The 27699-nt window shown below is 50.3% G+C and overlaps 1 protein-coding gene across 3 annotated transcripts in view; it reads left to right on the top strand.

Annotated features, from left to right (window-relative positions):
- Positions 1-27699, top strand: part of Gli2 (GLI family zinc finger 2) — a 243406-nt gene that overhangs the window by 142155 nt on the left and 73552 nt on the right. The gene's annotated exons all lie outside the window — the stretch shown is intronic.

Below are 27699 nucleotides of genomic sequence, written 5' to 3'. Positions count from 1 at the left end.
TGCCTTTGGCCTCATTGCTGCCGTGGGCTACACGCCTGTGTGACTCTCAGGCTGGAGTCATTTAATGGCTGGGCTGTCACCTCACAGTAACCCATAATTACTACTTAGGAGTTCGCGCATGAAAACCAGTAGATTCCAATTCAGCCTGTTAAACTCCGCTTCCACGTGCCTGTTCTAATGAGGAGCCGTTAACCTTCGAGAGCCACTGTGCCAGGGGAGGGGGACCCTTCAGCCTGCCGAGCAAACCAGTCATTCTCTTCAGCATCTCGCAGAGCTGCCACCATCAGTGGTGATTCATCGTTTAGAATTTTAAGTGCGGGTTAAAATGCCCATCTGGAGAGGCGTGTATCTCATATTGCTGTGTACTGCGCTGGCAGGAGGCAGGGAGCGCCTCTGGAGCAGCCAGAGATGTCCCTTCAGGTTCCCTTCTCTGTGTGTGATATTAGACTTGGCAACATGTGTCTGACTGTTCAATCTTCCTGTTGGGGGAAGGAAAGAGTTTTCTTTAAGGACCAGGAGGTGTGAGGGACGAAGAAGCAGAAACGGTTTCCCGCTGTAGACAGGCAGTGCTGAGCAGTCGCCTGCTTTGGATCAACCATCCAGACACTTCATTTCCTTTCTGAGTTTTGCATGAATTTCTAGTGCCCAGCACTGGGGTTTGGCTAGTTGGAAATTTTAATTAGAGAATTGGGCACGCTTGATTACTATGCCTTCCAGTTTAAAGCAGGGGGCTGAGCTCCTCCATCTTTTCCAGCTGAGGTCCAGTCTCTGAGGTTTTATCCCAATGTCTGAAGTCTCCACCCTTCCAAGTGTATTTCTTATTCTTTCCCTCCTGTCCCCGCAAATCTGGCTCTTTCCAATTCCACTACCATGCCCTGGTCCGCTGCTCTGCTCTCAGGAGGGGAAACCAGGTCATATCCGCGGTCATTAATAAACAGACACAACCTAAGAGGCAAAGCTGTTTTTCTGTCCATGTCCTGGAACACCCCAGACATCAAGAAAAAGCCAGAAAAAACAGCTAAAGGGTAGAATAGGACAACTGAGTCATTTGCACATGAAAGAGATTATCAGCATCTGCCCCCTGGCTAAAGTATCTTTCCCAAGCAGAATTATGAGTTGAGCTGGGTTTGAAAAATCAAAACTTTGGTATATTGCACTTAATTTGGGATGGTGAATAATTGTTTTCAGCCCTTATATGCAAGACCCAGCACAGATTCCACCCAGCTGTGTGGATGGAAATGCAAATATTTTTTTCCCCAGGGAGCAAAACATGAAATGTGTCTCTTTCTTTTTAACTGTACTTTGACAGCAGCTCCTCATGCTACCATGGGAACATGATCTATTGGTACCTCAGTTTCCCAATCTATAAAATGAGTGTGAGTCACTGACTTTATGGGGTGGTTAACCAAGCAAAGTCATATAAAATATCTGGCACCCTCTGAGGCATACAGAGGTCCCAAGACCTTGAATAGGATGTGTTTGGGAAAAGCAGCTTCCAGGTCCTACTCCCAGATGCCCTGTCCTGGCTGAGCCAGCCCTGAAGTTACCTGTGCCCACACCAGGAAGCACGGAGGCTGGGGCAGCGTCTGCTTGTGGGAGACCTGGACTCTTCACCAGGGCTCTGTATGGTGTCCGAGGACAGGGAGAGGGAGGGCAGGCAGAGCCAGCTGTCTCAGGGGAGCTCATGGAGTGCCCAAGAGGAGCTGGGACTCCCAGTGGCAGTCCAGGTACCTTGGGGTAGAATGTGGTAGGGTTCTGCGGGTTGAATCCTCAAAAGGCTGTCCCAGGTGCAGGATCAGGAGGGTGCAGCTTGGAAATTAAATAGTCCAACCCACGCAGGAGCTTCATTTGGCTATGAATGTACATCTGGTCTCTGGATGGACACGGCTGCCGTGGTTAGTTTGGATTTGGGGGGCACTTGCCTCTGGAAGGAGGGAGGGGCTGCAGCCCCAGAGCTCTGTACTCATTTCAGGAGCCACACCCTCTGAAGAGCTGAGCAATGTGGACAGCGAAGCGGGGGATCTTGGGGTGGCAGCACCTATTAGGTCCCCACAGGGAAGAGTGAAGGTGGCAGAGGAGGCAGAAAGGCAATGAGTTCAAGATGGGATGGGGGCACCTGACTGGGAGGCAGGGCCTGGGCTCCATCCAGGTGTTCAGCTTCCAACCCCAGCACGTGCTCAAGGCCCCCGACTTCCTCACCTGAGAAGGGCAGACGCCCTGAAGTCAGTCCCTCTAACGCTGTGCGAGTGGTTGAGGAGAGAGGGAGGCAGAAGATGAAGCCAGAGGAGGGACAGTGGCCAGCAGCTGTCAGCCGTCTCGGAGGGCCGGGTCCACCTTACACGGCCCCCAGTCGGACTGGGATCCACTACCGTCCCAGCTATCCCCTGTGGGTCTGCCGCCACTGCTGCCTTTGCTTGTTCCTGAGTGGCTTCCCGTCGCCTCCAGCGCTGAGATAGCTGATCTGGCCTACACATTTGGTCTTAACTGGTCTTTTCTTTTCTTTCTTTCTTTTTCCTGTCTTAAAGTCAAGCTTATGAAAGTAGAGTTAACACACAGTTGAGTTCACCTTGTGAGGTGTAGGGTTCTTTGGATTTTAACTGACGTGTGCAGCTGTGTGACCCCCACCACAATCGAGATACTGTTCTCTCTTCCCACCGTGTCCCCAGCTCCCAGCCCCTGGAAACCTCTGTCATATACTATGTCCCCGTAATTGGGCCTTTTCCAGAATATCACATAAACGACAACATAACATATATTTAGCTGAGACTTTCGAGAAAAAGAACAGGATTCCTTCAATCCTGACGAGGGGGTTAGACTTCTGTTTGCACCTGCTCTAAAGAAAAGCCCATACTCTTGTCAGGCCTGGGAGAAGATGCCCTAGGACCAGCCTCATTGTCCAGGAGGCTGTGATGTTTACAGATACTTCCTGAGCATTTCCTATGGAATCCTTAAATCCCTTCAATAGTTGTATGGGGGTAGGATTGTTGTGATCCTATTTAATAGACGAGGAAACAGAGGCTCAGAGAGGTTCAGTAATTCACCAAGGTCACATAGCTGAGATTTGAACTCAAATACATCATCCTCACTACTCTCTGCAGTTCTTGAGCTGAGTCCTGTCAGATGATGCTTACCAGTGACAGATGAGGTTCTGGCATCGGTGGGTGAGTTAGGGAGGTGGTAGAGGTAGAAAAAGCCCCCTCTGATCCATGTTCTCAGTCCCTATCTTTAAGGGAGGCTCCCTTCCCAGGTAAGAGAGTATGTGTTTCAAGTCCTCCTGGGAGGGGCACATTTTGAGGCCTGATTTTTAGGGATGGGGATTTGCAACCTTTTGTAAAGTGCCACTTGGAAGTAGGGCAGCGTCAGTAACAGGGGGACACTGTGGGAATCATGGGTGACCCAGCACGGGCTCATAGCAGCAAAACACAGGCCCTCCTGAACTGGGTCACACCTACCCTGATCCACTGCCTGGGCCCCGTCGTGCAGGAGCCAGAGTGCACCCCTGGGGGAAGCAGGGACCAGGGCCTGTGGGACCTGGGCCTGGGCTTCAGGGAGAGTAAGGCTGTCTGAACAGATGGCGGAGTGGACAGAGAGGCCCACAGAGGCTGCACACTGCACGTGCCGGCCAAGGGGAGAGCTTGGGTAAAGGACAATATCGCAGTCTTGGGACCAAGTGCCACTAAACCTTATGGGTAATGGGTTTTTCATCCCTTGGGTAATAGGAGACACCAAAAAATGAGGACATTACTTAGTGAGTCCCTCACCTCCCTGGCCCCATTCAGCAGACTTGGAGGAAGGACATTGCCCAGCATCGAGCTGCGTGTGGATTTAATGGGGTTTCCAGCTAAACCTTCCATCAAATTTACGGCTATGCCTGTCTCCTGACCTTCCCCCCTCACACATTCCTTTTGGAAATGAAGCCGTGTGCAGGCTGCGAGGTGTCACTTCCCCCAGGTTGGAGATATACAGCTTGGGCCCAGGTTGAGACCACGGATTTAATCAGGCTGGGTCCCCGCAGTTCACCCGCCCCCTGAGCCCAGTGACATTAGGACAGTTGTGGGGTCCAGCTTCACGGAGTTAGTGAGGGCTTGTCTTGCCAGCCACATGCCTGGGCCCATCTTGATTTACCTCTGTGCTGCTGCTGAGGCCAGCCTCTCCCCACTGGGTAGGAAGGGTGACTGCACAGCATTCTCCAGTGCCCCCTGCGTCCCTCCCCACTGCTGTGCTCTTGGTCTGGGCTCTGGGAGTTGCCTCCAGCAGCCACGCTGCCTCCTGACTCCCTCCTTCCAGTTCTGGTTTTCCTCCTTGTAGGCGCTCAGTGGCTTCACTTGAATGCCGCCTCCTGACCCCCTGCATGCACACCCCACTGCCCGTCGAGATCCTGCTGAACAGCACAGCCTCCAACTCCTTCCCTAATTCCTCTCACCCCCAGTGGACGGCTCTCTTCTGGGGTCTGCAGGCATGGAGAAGTAAAAGACCCAGGCTCTGCCCCCACAGAACCTGCTGTCTGTCAGCATCTGCACCCCCAAGCCAACGGTGGGTTCTTGAGGGTGAGCCTCTGTATATCCATTGGCACCTGGGACTGGTCCACAGAAGACACCCAATGAGTAGACACTGCATGGTCAGAGGGCCACACTGCCAGACCCCACCCCAGAGAGTGATGATGCTGTTCCATTGCAGCCTCATTTGGCTTCGCAAGTGCCTCCCAAACTCAAGTGGGCAGGCTCCGGTCTCTCAGATCCCCGGGAGCATCAGGGCCCTGGACTGGCCAGCCTCTGTACCTCGGAAACACTGAAGAGGCCTCTCCTCCCACCTGCTCCATTTCCCACCAGCCACTCCCCCGGGAGGTAGCATGTGTCTCCTGGCCCTTCCCTTCCTGTCCCCATGTTTGTCTTGCTGGCTGCCTCAGAGGACCGTGGTGGAGGCTGTAGATTCAGACAGTGTCGAGCACCCACTCGGACAGACAGCAGGAGGCACCTAGCAGGTGGGCAGAGTGATTCAGGCTTGGTGATTGAAAAAGAAAACCACCTTGGCTCCCTGGAAGCCGAAGGCCTCTCTCTGTCCCTTGAGCTGCAGAGTGGCCGGCAGACAGGGAGGAAGAATCTGCTAGTTCCCGCTCCACGTGGTTAGGTGTGGAGGAACACTCCATTATCCTACGGGACCAGGAGCTCAAACTGTGTTCTTCTGTCTCTAACATAAAACCAGAAAGGAGAATAACCCCAGGTCTTTGTATAGCCGTCTTTCCTTATCCACAGGTGCAGTTAGCTGAAGTCAACTGTGGTCCAAAAATATGAAATGAAAAATTCTGGAAATAATCAGTTCATAAGTTTTAAATTTCACTGTTCTGAGGACCGTGATGAAATATCATCAAATCCTGCTCTGTGCCACCTGGGAGTGACTCTCCTGTGTCCCACGTATCCACATTGTCTGTGCTACCCACTGGCTAGTCACTTAGTAGCTCTCCCTGTTATCAGATCAACTGCTTTGGTATCCCAATCAAGTAACCCTTATTTTTCTTAAAAATGGCCCCAAGGCTTGTAGTGATGCTGGCAATTCTATTATAGTACACTATTATAACTGTTCTCTTTATTATTAGTTATTGTTGTTAATCTCTTACTGTGCCTAAATTATAAGTCAAACCATCATAGGTATTGATAGGAAATGGATACATGGTTTGCTACTATTCATGGGGTTTTGGTATGTGTTGCCCTCAGTTTAGTGGAGGCTACCATACCCCAAATGGTATGAGAGCTTCATCTGCCCTCAAGAGGTGGGAATCCCTATCCCTATTTGCCAGAGTTTATGAAAGAGTGTGACAGGGTCAGACCTACATTTAGGGACACTGCTGGCCTTCCTGAGAAATGTGAAAGGGGTGGGGCAGAAGTGGCCAGGCTAGGAGATCACATGGGCTTCTAGGAACTGGGGGAGAGATACAGGGGAGCATGGGCAGGGTGTTCTCCACACTGGCTCCAGCTGCATCTGGCAGGTGGACTTCTGGGTGGTGAGGCATTCAGAGCCATGCTGACCAAGTGGACAGCCAGTGCCTCACCAAGACAGGGGTTCCTGCAGGAGGACAGGGACAGGGGTCTGGGAGAGCATGGAAAGCTCTGTCTATAGGATGTGGCATACCCAAGACACCTGGGGCTTTTGTGAGGGATGGACAGAGATTGATGCTCAGAGAGGGGTCTGTCCCAAAATGCAAAGGCACAACTGTGTGGCGAAATCTACCCATGTGACACATCCACGTGTTCCTCTGTAGGTACCAGTAACACAGGAAAATAGATACCTGGCTTTGCAAACCCATCTTAGCAGCTGGCCTCCAATGCATGCCTGTGGCCGTGGAAAGCAGATGACCAGATGTCTTGGCTAGAAGCTCCCACAGGGCAAGTAGTAGATAATGTAAACCACAGAGCTTCCCCCAGAGTCCCCAACTGCCTGGGTTGAGGGAGTACCCCATCCTGGTGCATCTGATCTCACCTGAGAATATGCAGCGTAGGGGCCACCTGGGAATACCCCTTCACAGTGAACCTGAATCCGTGATCCCCGGGTTAGGTCACTTCCAGCCCCCGTGTCCACCCTGTGATGATCACTCCCTCAGAGCGCTCTTTTCCTTGCAGGCTGGGTGTTGGATATCCAAAAGGCTTGTAATCAGCAGCCGTGAGAGCTGTGTGTTGCCAGCTCCCTGGTGCTGGGGAAGTCACGGAAGGCCACTGTTTGAGGTTAGCCTTGAGTCAACTTGTGCCTTGGACTTGGGAGCAGTTCAAAAGAGGCGGGTGCACACACAGATCACGACGAGGCTAATCAGAAGTCGGGGTATTTAGTGGGATGTGTACACAGCAATCATTGCTGTGAGTGCCCTTCTCCCACACAGGCCATTATTGCGGCCAGGGGTGCTGTTTGCCTGGTTTTGTCCGGCCACAATTTGCATCCACTTGAGGCATTGTCGGGGTCGCAGCCTCTTCCCTGGGAAACAGTGGAGTGGCTCCTCTGCAAACTCTTAAGCGGGAGGGGAGCACTGACCCGCCGTTTGACCAGCTCCTTGAGAGGGCCCGGGATCCCACCGCGGTGCTAGATCAATCTGACAGGCGGCCGAGGAGCTGGGGGCCGCGTTCTCAAGCCCCTTTCATTGCTGTGCCCAGGAGGCAGGGAGGGGCAGCGGCGCACAGGGGCGGCATCGGGGCCTTGCCGCTGGCCCTTGTTTGTTTTGCCAGCTACGGTGGCCTGCGGTTTGGTCAAGTTTGCCAAAGTGATTTGGAGTGGCCTTTCCCCAGCACAGCCCTGCGTAGCCTCTCTTAAGCCCCTTGCCTGTCACCTGCCTTCTGTGTGTCCGGATGCTGAAGAGAAGCCCCCAAAGGGAGTGGGGTGAAAGCTGGGAGGAGGAAGCCTTTTCACCCACAGAGAACACGCTTCTCCGCCCCCCAACTCAACATTCCAGATGCCACAACACCCGGCAATTTGGTGCGTTGCTCTCCCTTTTGGTGAGGTGGGGTTGATTTTGGTTTTATTCTGGGTGTTTCTTTCTGGGACATCTGCGACACCTGTTGATTCCACTCGATGGGACGCATCGTTGCTGAGCATTAGAAACCAAATCCAAGGTTTCTGCCTTCTCTCCTGTAGAACGGCACAGCTATCACTTTTATCTTCTTGGTTTTTATGGTTCCCCCCCGCCCCACCCTTTTTGGACGCACACAGTTCAGGAGAGGGCTGGGCAGCAGCCATGGACACATAGGTCATGAGGGACATCCTGAAACACCTACTGTTTGATACAGATCTGGGTCTATGGTTTGTGTTTGATTTTTAAAATATTAAAATCAGTATTCAGAACCATGAGGCATTTTCTTTCTTTTTCTTTTTTTTTTTTTTTTTTGTTTACCAAAATTTAATTTTTTTCTTTGAAAAACATTGTTAAGGGTATAAAAAGAGAAGCAAGAACCTAGGAGAAAATATCTGCATTGTATTTCTAACAAAGGACTTGAATTCAAAATTTATAAAGAACTCTGAAAACTTGGTAAGGAGAAAACAATAAATACGTAGGGAGGGGTGCAAAAGATTTGAACAAACACTTCGCCAAAGTAGATATAGGGATAGCAAATAAGCACACAAAAAGGTGGAAAATCTTTAGTCATTAGGGAAATGCAAATTAAACCACAATAAGATACGTCTATACAACTATTAAAGTTGAAACAAAGCACACACGGGTCATCCCAGTGGCTGGGGAGGCTGAGGCAGGAGGATCACAAGTTCAAAGTCAGCGTCAGCAAATTAGGGAGGCCCTAAGCAACTCAGTGAGGCCCTGTCTCTAAATAAAACATTAAAAGAACTGGGGATGTGGCTCAGTGGTTAAGTTCCTCTGGTCTCAATCCCAGTGCTGCCTCTGCCTACCAAAAGAAAAGTTGAAACAAAGCTGGGCACAGTGGCCCATGCCTGTAATCCCAACTACTCTGTCGGCCGAGAAAGGAGCATTGCTAGGTAGAGGTCAGCCTGGGCAATTTAGCAAGACCCAGTCCCATAAGGTATTTTCTTTTGTGTAGAAATGTGTGATACAAGTTGACTGTTGTTGAAAATGAGAGTTTTTCTCTCATGAGCTTCATAGTCTCAACTTGGCACTTGGAGGGTGCCAATTCCAGGCCAGGACTCGCAGCTGGGTCTGGGCTGACCCCCTGCAGGTGACCAGCAAGTCAGCATTGCCTGAAGTCTCCATGGTGAATCCTTGTGTTCAGTGCAACCCGACAGTTCAGGGGCTGGGCCATTAGTGTAGTCTCAATGTTCCCAGTTCTCTCTGAATGGTTAAAACGAAGGCAGCTGAGCCATCCTCACCCGCCGAGGGCCCCACATCTCTCTTCTTCCTGGGTCTGTGGAGGTGGAATGAAGAGGCCCAGGATAAACAGCTTGAGGCTTCAGCCCAGAAAGGGACCTTCATTCAGTGGGTCAGTGGGTCCAAGGGACTGGAATACATTCCATACCTGGTCCTCAGGAAGGAGGGAAGAGGGGTGGTGTATTAGTCAACTTTCTATTGCTCTAACAAAATCCCTGACACAGGCAACTTGTGAAGTAAACAGGGAGTTATTTAGCTCACTGTTCTTGAACTTCAAAGTCCAAGATTGAAGGCAGGGATGGAGGGAGAGAGGATGGGAATTTGGCCTCTGATGAGAGTGACAAATATCAGAATATCCTAGCAGGAGCACATGTAGGAGCCAGCAGCCATATCTCAAATGGGAAGAGAGAGGGGACAGGAAGGTCCCACAGTCCCCCTTGGGGGTCGCATTCCCCTAATGACCTAAGGACCTCCCATGAGGCCCCACCTCCTAAAGATCCACAGCAGCTCCCCGTATTGCCACACTGGGTACCAAACCTTTAACACTCATGTGGGACCCTACTTATGTTCAAACCATAGCAGGGCAGGTGAAGGTAGAGGAAGAACACTGCACTACAGTCTCCAGCATCTGGGGCCAGCAACCTGAGTCAGGCTTGATGCCAGAAGCATGAGCCATAGAAAAGAGTGACTGACAAACTGAACCTCACCAGAGTTTAAAATGTTGCTTTTCCAAAGACCCTGTTGTTAGAGGAGGAGGAGTCAGACTGCAGACTGGGAGAAAATATTTGCAAACCACCCTTCTGACAAAAGACTAGTATCTAGAATACATAAAGCACTCTTAAAATGCACAGTAAAAAAAAAATAATCCAATGGGAGAATGGACAAAAACCAGGAAGAGACATTTCACCGTGGAGAATGTATGAAAATGGCAAATAAGTTCATGACAAGATGTTCAATTTCATTAACCATTAGGGACAGGCAGATTAGACCCACCATGAGATGTTACCACACACATATCAGGACAGATAGAATTAAAAAGTAGTGGCATCATAGGCTGCTAGGAGGATGAGAGAGACTGGATCCCTCAGACACCGCTGGTGGGAATGTAAAATGGTACAGCCTCTCTGAAAAACAGTTTGACAGTTTATTTTAAAATGAAATATGCAACCTATGACCCATCAATTGCACCCTTGGGCATTTATCCCAGAGAACTGAAAAATTATGTTGACACAAAAACTTGTATGAAATATTTATAAGACTTTTGTTGATAATAACCGCAAACTGGAAATAACCAAAATGTCCTCTAGTGATCAAGTGAAGTAAACTGTGATTCATTCATACCATGGAATACTATTCAGCAATAAAAAAAGAACATTTTTCATTTTAATGTATATGTTTTGCAGTGTTGGGGATCAAATCTAGAGCCTTGCACAGGCTAGGTATGTGCTCTGTGACTAAGTCACATCTCCTGCCCAAAACAGGATTATGAATTATTGATATATGCACCAACTGGATGAATCTCCAGGGAGCTATGCACAGAGGGTCCTTGTAATGATGGAACTGTTCAACGTCTTGTCTGAGGTGGTGGATGTATAAATCCACATCTATAATGAAGTTGCTTAATAGTATTTATGTATGATTTATCAAAATGCATAAATGCATTCTACTGTCATGTATGACTAATTAGAACAAATAAAAAAATCTTTTTAAAACTAAACACACTAGCATACTCATACTGGTAAATCTGGGAGAATTGGAGCAAGATGAATGGACCAGATCAGTATCAATATCTTAGTTTTGATATTGCACTGTAGTTTTGTAAAACATGCGTATAGAAATTTAGATAAAGGATAGGGAGGATCTCCCTATTGTTTCTTTATTTCTTTTTAAAAATTTACTTTGTTGTTGTTTTGTTTTGTTTCCCTTCCCCCACTGTATCTTTTTTTTTAAAGATTTAAAAAATTCTATCTAATTAGTTATACATGACAGTAGAATGCACTTTGATACATCATACATAAATGGAGTATAACTTCTCATTCTTCTGGTTGTTCATGATGTAGAATCTTAGCTTGCATTAGCTTTCCATCACTATAATGAATACCCAAGATACTCACCAATTTATAAGGAGAAAAGGCTCATTTATTTTGGCTCACATTTTGGAGGTTCTAATCCATGATGGGTTGGTCCTGTTGCTTTGGACCTGTGGTGAGGGAGCACGTTATGGTAAGGGCATGTGGTAGATTAATACTGCTCACGTCATGGTCGGGAAGTGAAGGAGAGAAAAGGGGAAGGGACTGGGGTCCCACTATCCTCTTCAAGGGCACACCCCAACTACCTAGAGACCTCTGACGAGGCTCCTCCTCTTAAGGGTTCCACCTCCCAATAGTGCCACCTGGGCACCCAGCCTCCAACACATTGGCCTCTGGAGGAACTTTCAAGATCTAAACCATAGCCCAGTTGCACCTTTGGTTATCTCAACATTTAAAAAAAATTAATTAAAAAGTGCCATGTAGGTTAAGTCATATCCTTACTGACTCTTCCCTAAGGAGGGACTGTTTCCTTAAAAACCAGACCTCTTGGGTTCCTCTGTGCCATAGAGAGGTGAGTGGGGTCCCCCCAAGGCTTGGCTGCATGAACCCGGCAGCAGGCAGTGGGAGGCACCTCTAGCCATTGCTACCTCCAGGAGTTTGCTTTTTGGGGACGACTTTCTTCTCAGTCCTTCCCAGGATTGTGTGCATCTGTCCATGTGTTCATTCATCTGTCCACAGGGATTTGACTAGTACCCAGTGTGGGGCCTATAGCAATGAAAAGATAGACGCTTCAGCATCGAGGTGCTGATGGGTGGCAAAGTCAGGGAGCAGGCAGGGTCATCAGTGCTGCATGATGAGGTCTGTGGGGGAGATTGGCAGGTGACCTTTACCCAGGAGTGGTACAGGGCTGGAGTCCAGGCAGGGAGCCTTGCAGGAGGCGATGCTCCAGGTGCTGGAGCATGGGTGTTGCAGATCAGGGACTCCTGGAGAAGGCAGTATTGCCTGGAGGTCAAGGATTGGCAGCCTAGGCTTGCATTCTCACTCTTTAACCTTTCCTCCCCCAGTTTCCTTTTCAGAGCTGTCAAGACAAGAAGGGGTCCTACCTTATAGAGATTGCTCTGAGAATCAAATAAGCTGACATCTGTCTGTTCTTAGTGGGAACTGAGTGCTGTGTACGTGTGGAATCCATCGTCTCTTGGCATCTGGGGGGGATTGGTTTGGGGACACCCCACAGGTTCCATGATTCCAAGATGCTCAAGGCCTTTATATAAAATGGCATAGCCATCCTATGCCATCCTCCTGCAGACTTCAAATCAACTCCAAATGCCTTCTAACACCGGATACAAGGTAAACAGTGTTATCCTGTACTGTTTAGGAATAATGACAGGGAAAAAAGTGTACATGTTTGGTATAGAAACAATTTCAAATTTTTGTTCTGTGGTTGAATCCGGGGCTGCAGAGCCGCAGACAGGGAGGGCACATAGGTAGAGGGCATGGCGGCGTGTGGGAGGGGGATCGGGAGGGAGGGGCAGGCTGTGGAGGTGGGGGAGCGGCCACGCCGGTGGTCCAGTGGCGGTGGGCAGGGTGCCTTCCTTCGGGGACCCAGCTCGTGCTCCTGAACTGCTTGGAGAAGAAGGGCTGCACCTGCTGTCTTCCCCTCATCTTTCTTGTCGTGGGCCCTCTTCCACACCCTGCCTCGGGGGAAAGCAGCCCACCCTGCTGTCCCCATTGGCAGAGAACAGAGACCTGGGAGATTTGAGAGAAGCTGGGCTAACAAGATTCCTGGGATAAAGACCGACACCAGGCCACACAGTGGCGAAGCCCCCTCCCCACCTCATCTTGTGCCCTCTTTGCCTTGAGACCTCCTGCTCAGCTGTACAGATTGTTCTCACCCCCTTGGGCTCTTAACCCAACTCTCTGGACAATGCTTGACATCTGAACAGGGTTCATTAAAAGTCATGTCTCGCTGTCACTTACCCCATCCCCATTCCATCTCTCCCCAGTTAAACAGAGAAGAAAAAGGAAGATTTGGTTTACTTGCTCAAGTCACCAAGGTGTCCCTTGTTGTTTGACTTTGTGATGGTTCTTCTAGGTCACAAGAGTTTTGCTTCAGGAGAGGTTTCTGCAGTGGGCAGGCATAGCCCCCACTCCTGGGAGGGCTGAGGTCTGGGCCAAAGTACCAATGGTCCATTCACTGGTAGCCTTGCTGGGCGTGGGGGCAGGAAGGCCTTGGGTCTTGTGGGGCAGGGCATAGGCCTCTGCTCCTCGGGAACATGGGTGCATGAAGCCAGCTCTGTGCCTCCTAGCTAGCAGGAGGTTGCAGAGGGGAAGCTCTGGTGTTGGCTCAGTGCCAGTTGGATGGTTAGTGTTTGTGGCAGAAAGCTGTCACACTTTGTACTTAGTGCCACCACCTCCTGACCACCCCAGTGGATCCTGGCCTTTGCATGTCAGAGTCTGAGGCCCTTCCCCTCGCTGCTGTCTTGGTGGCAGGACAGGATACTGAGAGATTAATACCCCAGATTGACCCCCTAATGATCAAATGGCTGTGGCAAAGCTGGTGTATAAATACCCCAGCTCCCTCACCCCTCGGCGGGTCTATACTGGCTTCCGCGGAGCAGAGTTCAGCTTCACTTCCCAGACAAGTGGAGGGTGTGCTAAGGCCCCTTATTAGCCACCTTCATCTGCCTGTCCCTAACTAATCTCACTTCCCCAGTGTCCTACAGGTGTCCTGTTGTTTCCAGAATACCCCGTTTGCACCCACGTCCTTGTATCTGGATCTGCTTCTGGGGACCGGAGCCAGGTGGGCTTGATGCCGCTCCTCCAGCAGATTCCTTGGGCTTGAAGTCAGGCAGGACTGACCAGGGCTAGCCAGCTGGCCCACCGCCTATGTCAAATGGGGACCACGACCCCACCTAGAAGTGCTCCTGCCACACAGCACATAGTCACTGCTTTTTTGACGTGTCTTTAAATGACCATCTTAAATGTCCTAGCCCAGCCTGTGCCCAGGTAGTTGGGGAGGAAGACGGAGTTGCCATGGATCGTCCAGGCTTCTTTTCTTATTTCTGCTTTAGTTTTTTGTTCTTATTGGACAGAAGTGGTGGGCAAAGGATGGGCTCAAGGTGAATAACCAAATCCAGCCCCCAAAGGGAGCGTTGTTTTCAAAGGCTGGTGGCCCCTGCCCCGCGGTGTCTCCCCCCACCCGGCCTGGGGCATGTGTGTGGCTCTGGGACAATTAGGATTCTTGCTGGGCACCCACAGCCCCACCACTGAGCCTGCCTTGAAGGATCTTCTGAGAACTGGTTCCTTTTTGGGAGCATTTACAAGAGATTTCTCATGGCTCAGTTCCCCTATAGAAAACTGGGAATTGTAAGTCTTACGTAGTTCAAGAAAGAAAGTGCTGGGAGTGGGTCAGAGCCAGACAAGAATGAGTGAACGGTATTCATGGCAGTGTCTTGGAAGGAATTACCAAAAGAAAAAAAGGAAGAAAGAAGAAAAACTTTCAGCAGACTAAGAAAAGATGGACAGGTCTCCACACTCCCTCCCTGCCCCAGCAGTTACAGACAGTTTGCTGGGTCTGTGCTGCTTTCTGTCTCCTTCGTTGAGGCCTTTGTGGACGCGCTCTGGGTAATACTGAGCAAAGCTGTTTATTTTGCATAAACTGGAGTAACGACCCTGGCGGAGGGGAGGGGATTGTGTGGGGCTGTCAGGAGCGTGATTTAAAGAAGGGCCCCCTGACCCCCACTCCTCCCTGCAGAATAACCTGCATTCTTCCCAGCTCACAGCATGCTAATCACTGCCCAGGACTGAGGCCCAAGAGAGGCCCACTGTGGGGACAGTTGGGGTCCTCCGGGGCTTTGTGGTGGATCCAGCTGAGTTTGGGGCACTCATATTTTGTGTTTCCTTTCTTTTTTCACTGCTGGTCTGAAAATTCCACTTGCCAGAAAGTCCTATTCTAGAATAGTTTGCTTTCCTGGTTGTTTCTAGGTGTCTGCCCATCTTCAGATCTCGGCATGTGTTGAAAGCAAAACTCATTTGCTTATTTATTTATTTTTGGTACCAGGGATTGAACCCAGGGATGCACAACCACTGAGCCACATCCCCAGCCCTTTTTCTATTTTTATTTAGAGACAGGGTCTTGCTAAGTTGCTGAGGCTGGCTTTGAACTTGCGATCCTCCTGCCTCAGCCTCCAGAGCCATTGGGATTACAGGCGTGGGCCACTGCACCTGGTGCTTATTTATGTTTTAATGATGTTTTTGTGACAGGCGCCTGTCTCCTTGAAAAGGACAGCTGTTTTGGGACCCATGTGGCTTTTAACTGTGCCCTGGGTGAGTTTGGCCTCTGGCTCTCAGGAGCGCCTGCTCTCTTCCCTCCTGCGTATTCTGTTCCCTTCGTACTCCCTTTCTAGAGCGCCAGTGCTGTTCAATCCTTACTGACAGGGTGGGGGCTAGGGGCTCCCCTTACTCCCATTTTGGTGGTTCTACACCTGTGTGCTGGTGGGGATCTGAGGGGCAGGATGTCAGTTGTCAGAAGTTTGCGAATGAGGAAATGCCTTAGTGTGGGAGAAGCTGGGGGAGGTGCCGGTGGTCTCAGGCAGACAGGAACAAAGCCTCACACCAGAACGAGTGCAATGAGCAGCTTTTCTGCTGGAACTTCCAGTGGGCACCTCCATAAGGACCTGGCTGACAGCGAGGGAAGGGGCTTCCCCCAGGAAGGGTCAGGGTTTGGGCCACAAGGCTGTGGACCCCTCCAGGTGTCCCCCTGACCCTGCTTCAACAATTGAGTTTAGCTAGCAATTCTCTCCTCTTTGGGAATGACGGGGAGAAAAGAACTTGGCAGTCAATGCAGAGCAGAAAAGATTTCCTTGGATTTGGCACTGGACGAATTGGTGGGAGAAACTGATGGTCTGCAAAAAGAGGAAGGGGAAATTAGCAGACTCCCACTTAAGAATCCATGGGAAAGGTCGGTCAACAAGAAACCTATGCTTCTCAGTAAGACTGTGCAGGAGGACAGGCCTCCTGGAAACTGGGCACACTCCCTTCTAGTCCCTGCTCTTCCTGATCACCCAGCCCCTTCTGCTCCTCTTTTGAAATGAAGGGTCTGATCCTGTGTGGTTGCTAAGGTTTTCCAGCTGATACCTTGCTATTTGCAAAGGGCAAATCGATTCCTGGTAGACAGAGGAGATTTGTCCCTCTCTCTGTATGGATGAGGAAACAGATTTGGAGCTGCTGGTCAAGGTGTCCTTGAAGTGTTGTGAAAGTTCTAGGGTTGGAGTTCCATCGAGCCAAGAGTTGAAAGTGTTAGTTTCCTATCTCCTGTTATCCCTCCCGAGTGAGATGGCCGTGGGCCAAGTGGCTCAAGTTTCTCCCTACCTTCTTCCCTTCTTTCTCCCACCCTCTGTTCCCCACTGAGGACTTCCTGGAGGCAGCACCCCCAGCCAGTCTTTGACCCCAGGAGCTGGTCTGGAGCAAAGTCCAACATACCAGGACTGTAGGGAGTCACAGGACCATGGCATCAGAAGGCCATCTGGGGCTGGAGGGAACACAGAGGAGCCATGTCTTCCATACTTAAGGGGTGGGGTCAGGTAGGGCTCAGAGACAGGGGAATGGCACCTTGAGATGTGTTCACCAGGCTGGTCTGGGTGGGGAGGGTGCTCACAGAAATCAGGGCGATGGCCTTACATTCTGGAGGATGGAACTCTCGAGGCCACTGGTGCCAGAGTCATGGTAACAAAGGGAAAAGTTTCCAGGCAGTGACCCCACCAAGAGCTGGCATTCTATTCTGACAGTGAGCATGTCAGCAGGCCCCTAGCAAGGGCTTCCCCTGACACCTGCACCCTGACTAGGAGCTAAGCCTTGTTGAGGTCCCTGTGTAGATTTTTGCCCTCTGTAGATCTAGAGGCGACCTACACAAGCAGGCTGCCTAACAGGGCCAAAGAAAGAGAGAGGCCATCAGGTGGAGCAAAAGGGTTCTGAAATAGAAATGAGAGAGGTGGCGTGGAGGCCTGTGCTTGCCTTGGGGCTGAGAAGGACACTGTCCACTTCTGTCCTTGGTGGCCTGTGAGAGAGACAGAGTGCAAAGTGTAGGAATGAGCCCCCACCCTGCCCTGTGGCACTGGCCCCAAGGACACTCTGGAGAATATAACTCCTGCAGAGGGTGACCCCCAATGCCGATGCTGTCTCCCCACCACCTGTCCAGTGAGACCCCATCAGGCACCTGTCAATCACACACCTGTCCCAGCAGATCTTGTCTGTGTCCACTCCAGAGTTCACAGGCTCCCTGGGCTCAGTTTTTTCCTCTTTCTTTCTTTCTTTCTTTTTTTTTTTTTTTGACAGGTGGCAGAAAATAGTTTTATTTCATTTTATTTTATTCTAGTGTCAACTGAGTTAATTTTAGCATACCTGACATTTATCAAATTATTTTTACCTTTTTCTTTCTCTCCTCATGATACTTTCCCCAACCCTCTTCTTCTGAAATGGCTAATATTGCAGATCAAGTGGGAGGTAGAAGCAAGAATCTATGAAACATATCCTCTCCACCCTTGAATTAGATGGTTGGTTGTTTGTGTTTTTTTCTAATAAAGATGTTGGCATTACCAAGCCTCTGCTTAAAGGCCTTAACATCAGAGAACAAACCAGTAGCAAATCACATTGCTAATTAATCTTTGAAATTGCTCAAGTGTTTTGTGATCTAGTCTAGCTATCGATGCTTATGTGATGTACTTTAATTTTTATTTGGCTTTTCTACCTGGATTCAGTTTTTCCCAGGGGAAATAGGACTCATCTTTTGGATTTTAATTCTCTCTTCCCCTCCTGCAGTGGTGGGGGCTCTGCTCCCTCCTTCTACCCCTAGTTGTCAGAGAGAGAATCTGTCCTCTCTCAGCTTCACTTCTTCATGCTGAAGATCCTAACAACAGGTAGAGAGAAAATAAGACATAAATCAATATTGGCAATCAACATTACTGGGAATGAAACTAAGGGCCTTGCATATGTTAGGCAAGATCTACCACTGAGCCACATCCCCAGCCCTTTTTATTACTTTTATTTTGAGACAGGGTCTTGCTAAGTTGCCCAGGTTGACCTGGATTTTGCGATCCTCCTGCCTCGGCCTCCTGAGCCTATGGGATTACAGGCGTGTGTCACCATGCCCCACTACACTATTTCTATTTTTTAGGAGGTTAACAACTGTGGGCACAGAGTTGGTGGTGGGTTGGAGCTGCATTGGTTTACAGTCTTCTCTGATGATACCACCAACCTGTAAGTCCTTAGCTTTATCATAGCTGAGTGTCCTTAGCTAGGGACACTGTTATTTTTCTGAGACACTCATTCATCCCACAACACTCCCTGTTTGGGGAGTGAGGAGAAATTTATTATTTTAGGCTTCGTCATTAGTATAGATGATCTCTGAAAAGCATGAAGGTCTCTTGGGGGCTCATTTTCCCTGTCTGTACAATGGGTTGACTGACAGTCTTTTATGTTGAGCTGATTGTCTCTTGGATTTTATACTTACATCACTTGGTCATCTCTTTGTTTGAACTTTATTTCTAACCTCATTTCACGATAGTATGCAGTAGCTACCCCATGAGTGACATGTCTTGGTGTGGATCCCTGGGAGCTCCGCCTGTCCAGCTTCACCATTCAGAGGCATAAATGCAATTTTATTTTTCCAATGAGCACCCTGCCCCTGTTACTTTTCCACAGGGGAATTGGTTCTCCTCCACTTCCTCCTCCCTCCAAATTATGGTAAAATACAATAGCATAAGGCACGGGGATAGTAGAGTTCTTTGTTTTGTTTGGGTTTTTTTATTGTTGTTTGCTTATTTGTTTTTGGTACTGGGGAGTGAATCCAGAGGTGTTTTACCACTGAACCATATCCCCAGCCCTTTATACCTTTTTATTTTGAGACAGGGTCTTGCTAAATTTTGTGGGGCCTCAGTTAAATAGTTGCAGCTGGCCTTGAACTTACACTCCTCCTGCCTCTGCCTCCCAAGTTGCTGGGATTACAGGTGTGCACCACTGGGCCCGGTTTAGAACAGATTTTTAAAAACCAAGAAAACACAAAATCATTGTCATAAAGAAAATTGTTGCCATCCTGTGAGTTCAGGATTATATTTTCCCCAGACATTTGTTGTGTTTACAGAGAAAAATAAATATCTCTGTAAACATATGTTGTATTTACAGTGAAAAATAATGATCGAGCTTGTAAAATCCGGGCGCTCGCGTGAGATGCAAACGGCTGTAGATGAGCATTCCCAACTCCGGCCTCACGCTGCTGGATTTGCTCATAATTGGTGTGCTCGTCTCTCTTTTCGCAGTGAGGAGTGGAGAGCGGGGCTTTAAGGAGGGAAAACGAACATTTATGGAGCGTCCACTGTGGGTGCCATACTTTATAGAGAGAGCCTCGTCTGATCATCACCCAGCCCTGGGTGGTAACAAGGATTACTACCAGTTACTCTGGGTTCAGAGAGGTCAAGTAACCCATCCAAAATGACCCAGCCACCACTTTGAATAGCTAGATCTTTCCTTCATTCAGAAGAACAGTTACTGAACACATGTACGCACACATGTTGGTGGCAATACTTCCTTAAAGACGGAAGCAGGGTTAGAAAAACAGTGGCTGCTGTGAGTACATGGTCTCTAGACCTGGGGAGAGGTGACAGGGTAGGCAGAGAGTAAGGCTAGAGTCCTCTTGCCTTCGGCCTCTGGGAGGGTACCTAGTTGCTCACATATTTGTGCCTCCCTGCCAAACCCCGGGACCTCACTGGGAATTCCTCTGGATGGAGGGCAAGCCCCCTGCACCCAACCAGCTCGGCTGTCTCCCGTGAAGCTGTTTGCAGAGAGCTGGCTCGTTATGAGCCAGACTGTAGTGGGACCTCATCTGTGGCTATTTGTATTTTACAAGCAAGTGCCTTGGTGGGAGACGGGTTTTGCAGGTCCCTGTCATATAGAAGCCAGCACCCCTGGATAGGCAGGAGAGTACTGTTCTTGCTTTAGGGATTTGTTTCCGAGGATTTTCTGTTCTAGAAGTGTATGTCCCCCCTGCCCCCGGCCCTACACACACACACACACACACACACACACACACAGCCTTGATCCCATGCTGCAGCTGTGGATCAAGGTTCCCAAAGCAAGAGGGTGCTGGGAGGATGGATTGGACAGCCCCCAGCCTGCTCCTGGCTGGGCCCACGCAGGACCCTCACCTGCCTCATTTGGATGTGGATGCAACTTGAAGTGCACTGAGGGCGATTGTGTGAGCCAAGCAGCGCCTGAGAAGGCCCAGCCCCTGCAGCTCCAGCACCGCATTCCATCAGCCCTGGCTTGGAACCATCGGTAACAGAGCCCAGCTTCACCTCTGCTGAATAGGAAGGACAGTGCCCATCCTGCCTCTCACTTGCGGCTGCTGCGAGGGTTAAACGAGGTAACATGAAAATATGCCTTAGAAACGCGGTTTGCACAGCGAGTACAGATGCAGGCTGTTTCTCCTCACTGATGTCCAGCCCAGGTGTGGACCTGCAGTAAAATGTCAACGACTCCACCAGCAGACAGTGGTGCTTTGTGGAAGCTGGCGGTTGAGGGACCGTCTCCAAGACCTCATGTCCCACGGAGCTTCAGCCCTAGTTTCTGATTCCCTGGGTTTGGTCTGGCAAGATTTGGAGGGTGCTGGCCCAGGGACCCCAAGGGCTATGGTGGTCATACCTGTAATCCTAGCAACTCAGGAGACTAAGGCAGGAGGATCGCAAGTTCAAGGCCAGCCTGGGCAACTTAGGGCCTTGCTAAGTCACTTGGTGAGATCCTGTCTCAAAACAAAATATAAAAAGGAATGGGGATGTGGCTCAGTGGTTAAGTGCCCCTGGGTTGTTTAATCCCTGGTATCCCGCTCTCCCCGCCCCCCCCCCAAAAAAAAAGAAAAGAGAAAGAAATTAAAAAGGAAAAAAAAAAAAAAGTCTGCTTGGTTTTGAGTTCTGAATCACACAGCACAGGCCCCCCGGGGGCTGCATGCAGAGTGGGCCCTGTTTGTCTCCCCCACCCACCAGGATGGCTGCTCTTGTTCTTTTTCTTGCCAGGCTTTTCTGGTTACTTGGTTGACAGACGATAGTCCTTAAACCAGTGCTTCTCAAACTTCAGTGTGCCAAAGAATAACCCCAGGATTTTGCTCAAAAGGAGCTTCTGAATCCACTGGTGCCCAACGGGACTGGGAGTCTTCATTTTACACACCCCGGTGCTGCTGGCGCTGCTGGTGCTGCTGGTGCTGGGTAGCAGGACCTGAAACAGGAAATTTCCAAACTTTAAAGCCACTTCTGTTTGGTGAGCTTGTGCCATTTTCTCCATGAGGGTCTCACCAACTGGCCTGCTGACCCTGAGCACAGGACCTGAGCACTTGCTGCCTCCGTTTCCCCTCTGGAGCATCGGGATCATAAATCTGGCCCCCTGAGGACTGTGTGGACAAAACAGGATGAGAGGTGATGGGGCCTGCCGCGTAGGCTCTGGATAAACACGACTGTGGCGCTTCCTCTGGCTGTCTTTTACTTTCCCAGCCCCTGGGTGGAGTTGGTCATGTGGGAACAGCAGAGCTCAGAGATGTCGGGTGGCTTGCTCAGCAAGGTGGGGGAGTTCCTGAGGGCGGCCCTGCATCACTGAGCCCTGTATCCAGGTTTAAGTTTCAGTGTTCAGGGCCGAGAGTGAGGTATGGAATCTATGTGATCATTTCTTTTCCTTAGGCTTTTTAAGAATTTGAAATCATTCGTATTTGATTTTTTTTTTTTTCCCTAGTAAAAAGAGAGAACAAAGCCCTATTGCCAGATGGGTATAAATCTCAGCTTTGAGGGTTTGCTGGTACCAGTGTGTGTTCTTTCACACCCACCCACACACTTACCCTCACCCCCACTCGCATCTGTAAACATCTCTTAAATGTGTATTTTCTTTCAAAATAAAGCCACTTAAGCTTTACCAAAATGGGCCTCGCTGACACGGAATTCACATTTGGCAGACCTCTGCCGTCCGTGTTTTACTGATTGTGGACTATTGTAAATTAAGCGAAGTCACTGCGTGCGCGGTGTTTTTGCCTTCTTCCAAATGGTTATGGAAGTAGAGCTGTTCCTAAGTAAAAGATAAATTATGGCAGGATCTAAAGAGGCATCATTTAAAAAGTGTCAGGATACAATTGGGTTCTTAAAAACCATGCAGAGCTGCTAAATTCACATGAAAATTGAGTGGAGCGGGATTGCCTGGGGTGACAGCGTCCTTGGCATTGATTTATCCCATCAGTTTGGCTAACCCATTACTTCAGGCTTCTGGTGGAGAGGCGGTATCGCTGGGGGTGGGGGCTGTTCAGTGGTATCTGAGGGTCTTCATGGTCCCAGCCCCCAGCTAGATCTCTGGGGAATACCAAGTGGTACAGGAGCCTGCACAGACCCTGGGGGAAAGATGACAGCGAGGGCCCATTTCTACAGGGAGCACAACTGTCCTAGTCCACTTTCTGTGGCAGTAACAAAATACCTGAGACTGGGTAATGTGTAAAGAAAAGTTTTCTTTAGCTTATAGTTCTGGAGACTGGAAGTCAAGTGGCCACATCTGCTCAACTTATCATGAGGGCCTTGCACTGCTCCATGCATGGTGGAAAGTGGAAGGACAAGCTGGTAGGCACAAAGAGAGGGAAAGGACAGAGGGGACCAGTGCTTGACAATGACCCACTCTCGTGATAACCGATAGACTCATGGGAACTTACATCAATCTTTTCACGAGGGAAGAATCCCTAAGTCCCAAACACCTCCTAAAGGACCCGCCACCTCCCCATACCGTTACATTGGCAATTCAGTTTCAATCTGAGTTTTGCTGGGGACAAACCACAGCAGCACTCTTGGTCTTATTATTTGTGATAGGTTTCCTGGCAATATCCTTTAAAAGGCTGACTCCAGACATAACCTAACTGTGTTCCCCTGTTGAATGTTTCGGTTGCCTACAGTTTGGTTTGGAGGTTCCACTATGACCAGACTCTTTGTAAAGCATGCTTCACCCCTTAGGTTTTTACCCTGGAGTGTACTGGGAGGCTGGGGGTACTGACAAAGGGAGATTCTTACTGTCAAATGATTTCCAACAGGGTTCCTCACTGTATTCTTTATAGCACTAGGTATGCTCACTGGGAAAAAAAAATGGTAATTTTTTAGGTAGATAATGGCACAATTTAATTTTCAGGAGACCAAGACCCACCCCGCCCCCGTCCCCTTTTGGTGAAGGGTCCTTGCCTGGGGGAGCAGTGAGCGCCCAGTCGGCCAAGCCACACTGCAGCCAACTCTTACCAGTCCTGCTTCCACGCAGTCTCATGCCACGCGTCTCTTCTGAACTCCACGCTTAGTGACCTCTACCCGCATTGGTAGCTTGGGATTGGCCACAGTGAGAGCAGTTCACCATGGAAACTGGTAAATGCTACAAACATTCACAGCATGAACGAGCAAGTGCTCCAAGCCATAGTCACTCCTGACCCCTTCCCGCAAGAGCTAGTGGTCGACCTTTTTCCGCACACCACTGCTGCCATTAGCAGCTGGCTCAAGAGATCGTGCCTGGAAAACACATAATAAGAAAAACCTAGAGTCTCCTTAGAGAAGTAGTGGCGGTGGCTCGTGGTGACTGACACCCTGGGACCAAGGGCTAGCTCCTCCCTGCACTACTTGTCCTTGATGGGCACGGCCACATTCCCTCCGGGCCAGAGCACTCTGGGAAGGCTTTGTAGAATAGAGCTTTCAGAGTGTGCAGAATGAGGGGGCCTGGAAGCGGGGCTGTGAGGCTCTGTGTGTTCTTGGGGCTGTGGGAGGTACTCCTTCCTTGTCATAGGTAACAGCTAACATTAAAATTCCAGCTGGTGCTGTGAAGCTGGGCTTTTGACATTAACCAGAGCCCCTCTGCAGGCTGCGCTGCCCCTCCCCTATGCAGTCCCTCCTGGAGGATGGGTTGCGGTGGCAGGATGCCATGCTCCTCCAAATCCTGGCATCCGGTTCCGATTCCGTCAGGGGTTGGAGTTCACCCTCAGCAATCTACAGTGCACATGCATCTCAAAGGAAATGCTTAATTGCTCTCTCTTGCTGGGCCTTTCCCCTCATCTCCCAAGGAGAAATGAGTTTCGTTGCCTTGATGGATGGGGGAATGACAGGTGGAGCTTGTGAGTATATTTGGAAGTTGCAGAAGTTGTTCATTTTGAGACTGGGTGTAATAAATAAATGAATCCGGCTGAGACGGGAGAGGGAAGGAAGACTCCAGAAACGAATGGCAGGGGGATGTTCGTTGAGGCCAGTTCTTCAAAACAGCATTTGGAGCTAGACAACCAGGGGGAATAAGTTTAAAAAAAAAAAAAAAAAAGACAATTCAATTTCTTTAAACCATCCACCAGACTCTTGATAAGGGGTGCTGGTGACCCTTCCCTTCTGAGCCCCAGGGCAGACCTGGGCCTCAGTGAGAAAGCTAGATTCCCACTCTGTTCTGTCCCCAGGGTCCTTGGCCTTAGGACCTTTGACTTTGGTACAACCTGAGAAGACAGATTGAGCAAGAACACATGAGGAAAACCAGCCAGGCCCTGAGAGTCAGGCTCAGCCCTTCGAGTCCTTTATTTCATGTCACATCTTCTCTTCTGGGGTGCACCCTGTTCAAGGTGTGGCAGAACCTCTGTTCCCTCTCAAGATGCAGAGGACCTATGTGTCAGACACTGACGGGGCTGGGTGGGAATGACCAAGGGACAATGAACCTTCCAAGCCCCCGTATGCTCCCTGTCTGCTGCCCACTACAGCTCTGCCCATGTTCCATTGACCCCCTAAATGCTCCTCCCTAAGGAGCCAGAGAGAGGTGGCAAAAGACCCTCTGAGAAGGGCTGGTAGATGTTCCGGAGGGGACAGAGTGAGGAGTAATTCCACGTGGGCCTGGAACATCAGGTCCTTCAGGCAGGGGGCCTGCAGGTGAGGGTGGGCGAGGCGGATGGGCAGCCTGGAGTGTTGGGGTGTGTGATACAGGGTGTGGAGGAAGCTGCCCTTCGGCCTCATCTCTTCCCTGATGCATGCTCATCCATGGGGACAGTCAGAGGCAGCAGGTGTGGCTCTGTAAGTGGTGCCAGGAGTGACCTGGAGGTGGAGGAGGCCCTGTCTGCCTTGAGTTCTGGAACGTTCTAGGGTCTTTTGGAAACAGAGCATTCTGGGAACACCAAGCACTATTCTACCTGCAGGACACTGAGATGGTCGAATCAATCCCCAAAGGCAGAAGTTATTCATCCAGTTATTCACTTATGCATTTGCCCGTTTTTGAGCGCCAACTTGCATCCACCATGTGGCGGTCCCAGAACATTCTTCAACCCAGGTGCTCCTTCCAAACATGACTTGCTCCAGTGGGAAGGGCAGGGCCTTGGGCTCTGAGAGCATGCTGATCCCTAGCTCTCTATGTGACCTCATGATCACTGGGTGTTGATTCTCTCATCAAGTAGCAAATATCACAGCTGCCTGGCACCTCCTGGGTACAGGGCCAGGGTCTTTGGGACCATGCATGAGACATGGAGTGACCTCCAGGGACAGTGGCTCACTGACCAAGGACTTATCTTCCTGGGAAGAGGTGAGCTATTCTTAATGCCAGGGTCCACTGAAGTCTCTCAAGGAGCTTTTAAAAATATGGTTGTCTTAAAGCCCATCCCAGAGATTTTTTTCAACGGGTTGAGGCTGGGCTGGGTTTGGCATGCTTTAGTTCTCCAGTGTTCCCTCTGCTTCCAGGGCCTCAATCCACCAAAGTTGAGAAATTGAAGAGACCTGGGGTCGGGTGGAGGATGCACCCTCGCCTCTGTCTCCTGCTCTGCCGAGGCTTCTGGCCTAGCAGGGAAAGAGAAAGGAGGTTGGTGGACCTGGGGTGGGGAGGCGGGAAGGACAGAAAGCCCCTGAGCTGCAGGCTTTCCCTCAGCCATTAAAGTTTATCGTTGCCACGGACAGTGATTGAAAAAGGCTTTTTGCAGGACTGAAATGTGAGCAATGAAACTTGCCAGTTGATACCGACACAGGGTACTTATCTCATAAAAATATCCTCCGTGTCAAAAGGTTTCCGTAAATGTGCCTGAAAGTATTAGCAGTCATTTTTGCCAGCCTTGGGCTCCCTGGGGATCTGTAGTGAGGGGCTGTAAAAAGGGGCTCTTAGTTCCTGCAAAGAAGGAGGGAGGGAGAGAGGGACAGGCGGAGAAGGGAGGGGAGGCCAAAACTCAGCCTGCTACTAGTGGGGAGAGTGCCGAGTCCTCGATACAGCACCTCAGCTGTGCAAGTGACAGCCTGTCCCTTGTGCATCCTCAGGTTGCCAACTTGGAGAGTGACAAGCTGCTTGCTTGAAGGGCAGGCGTGCTGGCAGCCAGATAGGCCATGAGGTTACCTTTTTGTGATTTATTTTTTATTTTTTGGTACCGATGGATCGAACCCAGGGATGCTTTACCACTGAGCCACATCCCCAGCCCTTTTTTATATTTTATTTAGAGGCAGGGTCTCACTGAGTTGCTTAGGGCTTCGCTGAGTTACTGAGACTGGCTTTGAACTCGGGATCCTCCTGCCTCAGCCTCCTGAGCTGCTGGGATTATAGGCATGCACCACATGCCCAGCTCTTTTTTGTGATCTTGCTGATGGCTTCCAAGGACCTGCCAGGGAAGGAAGTTGCATACAAAAAGTTACTGAGACTCAAGTTGTGGTCTGTACAAGGTCACATAGCTTTTTAAGGGATAGGGTTAGAACACCAAAGCTCTCCTCCATTCGGGACATCCAGCACCTACGCCCTGAGTTCTGTTTGGGAGCTGGGGAATTGCCAGAGACCCAGGCTGACCTGGGCAGGCCTCAGCCCACTGCCCATGTCTATACCAGGGCATGGGAATGGGGCCAGCTCAGGCCTAGGAAGGGTTAACACACCTGGGGGCTCTTGGGTAGGAACCTGAGGTTCTCGAGGAGGGCTGCAGCTTCTGAAACCTCTTATTTCCTGCAGGACCCATCATAGAGCTAAACACACGGCAGCTCATTGCAAAGCAGGTGTTGGCTGCTTTCTGGGGTTGGCAGGAACTGATTAGAAAGTGGGTTTCAGTGTCCCTGCACTGGTCCAAGTGAACACCCAGGGGTCAGCATGAGCTCATCCCTCCCTCGTCCCTTGCAGGGCTCTGCTCGCCTTGGCAGAACACAGGCCAGTGGCTCTCTGAGGAGGTCCGCTGTGGGCGGTGTCAGCACGGTCAGGGGCCTGGTCCCAGGCAGCACAGTGCCAAGTGGGCAATGTGTAGGAAATGCGGGGCCTGCGTGTGACCAGGATTCCTGAGCTCTCACCGCAGGAGGGGAGCAGGGAGAGATGGGCCCGATTTTCCCTTCCTTGTCTATACCAGGCTCATGCCAAGCACTGAGTGTGGGTGCTGGGTACAGACTCTGGGGTCAGCCTTCCCCTGCATGGACGCCACACTGGCAGATCTGGGCTCAGCTGGCCGGGCCAGCAGCCCACAGATGATTCCTCAGTGTCAGAAGATCCAAGGAACTCATTGAGCTGCACACAGCTCCAGCAAGAGGCCTGTTCCACAGGCTGGCTCCGGCTCACTCCATTGCTTCACCCATTGACCTTGTGCAGCCTTGTCCTCATTCAAGGTGGCAGCCATCCACCACAGCCTCCCACATCACAGCCTCCTACCCAGAGCTGGCCTCCAGCTCTGGCCTCCTTTCTACCATTAGTCCCTTGACTTGGCCACCCGGTGTTCCAAAGCATCTGAGACCTTGCGTGCCAGAAACAGCTCATTTTCTTACCTATAAAAGAGACTTTCTCATCCTACCTACAAGATGCTTGACTCTCCCCAGACCCTTCTCAGTACCAGCTGGGCCTGCGTCCTCCATTGTT

This window comes from Sciurus carolinensis, chromosome 3 (genome assembly GCF_902686445.1).
Source record: "Sciurus carolinensis chromosome 3, mSciCar1.2, whole genome shotgun sequence".
Classification (NCBI taxonomy): Eukaryota; Metazoa; Chordata; class Mammalia; order Rodentia; family Sciuridae; genus Sciurus; species Sciurus carolinensis.
This window is presented reverse-complemented; position numbering and strand designations above follow the sequence as displayed.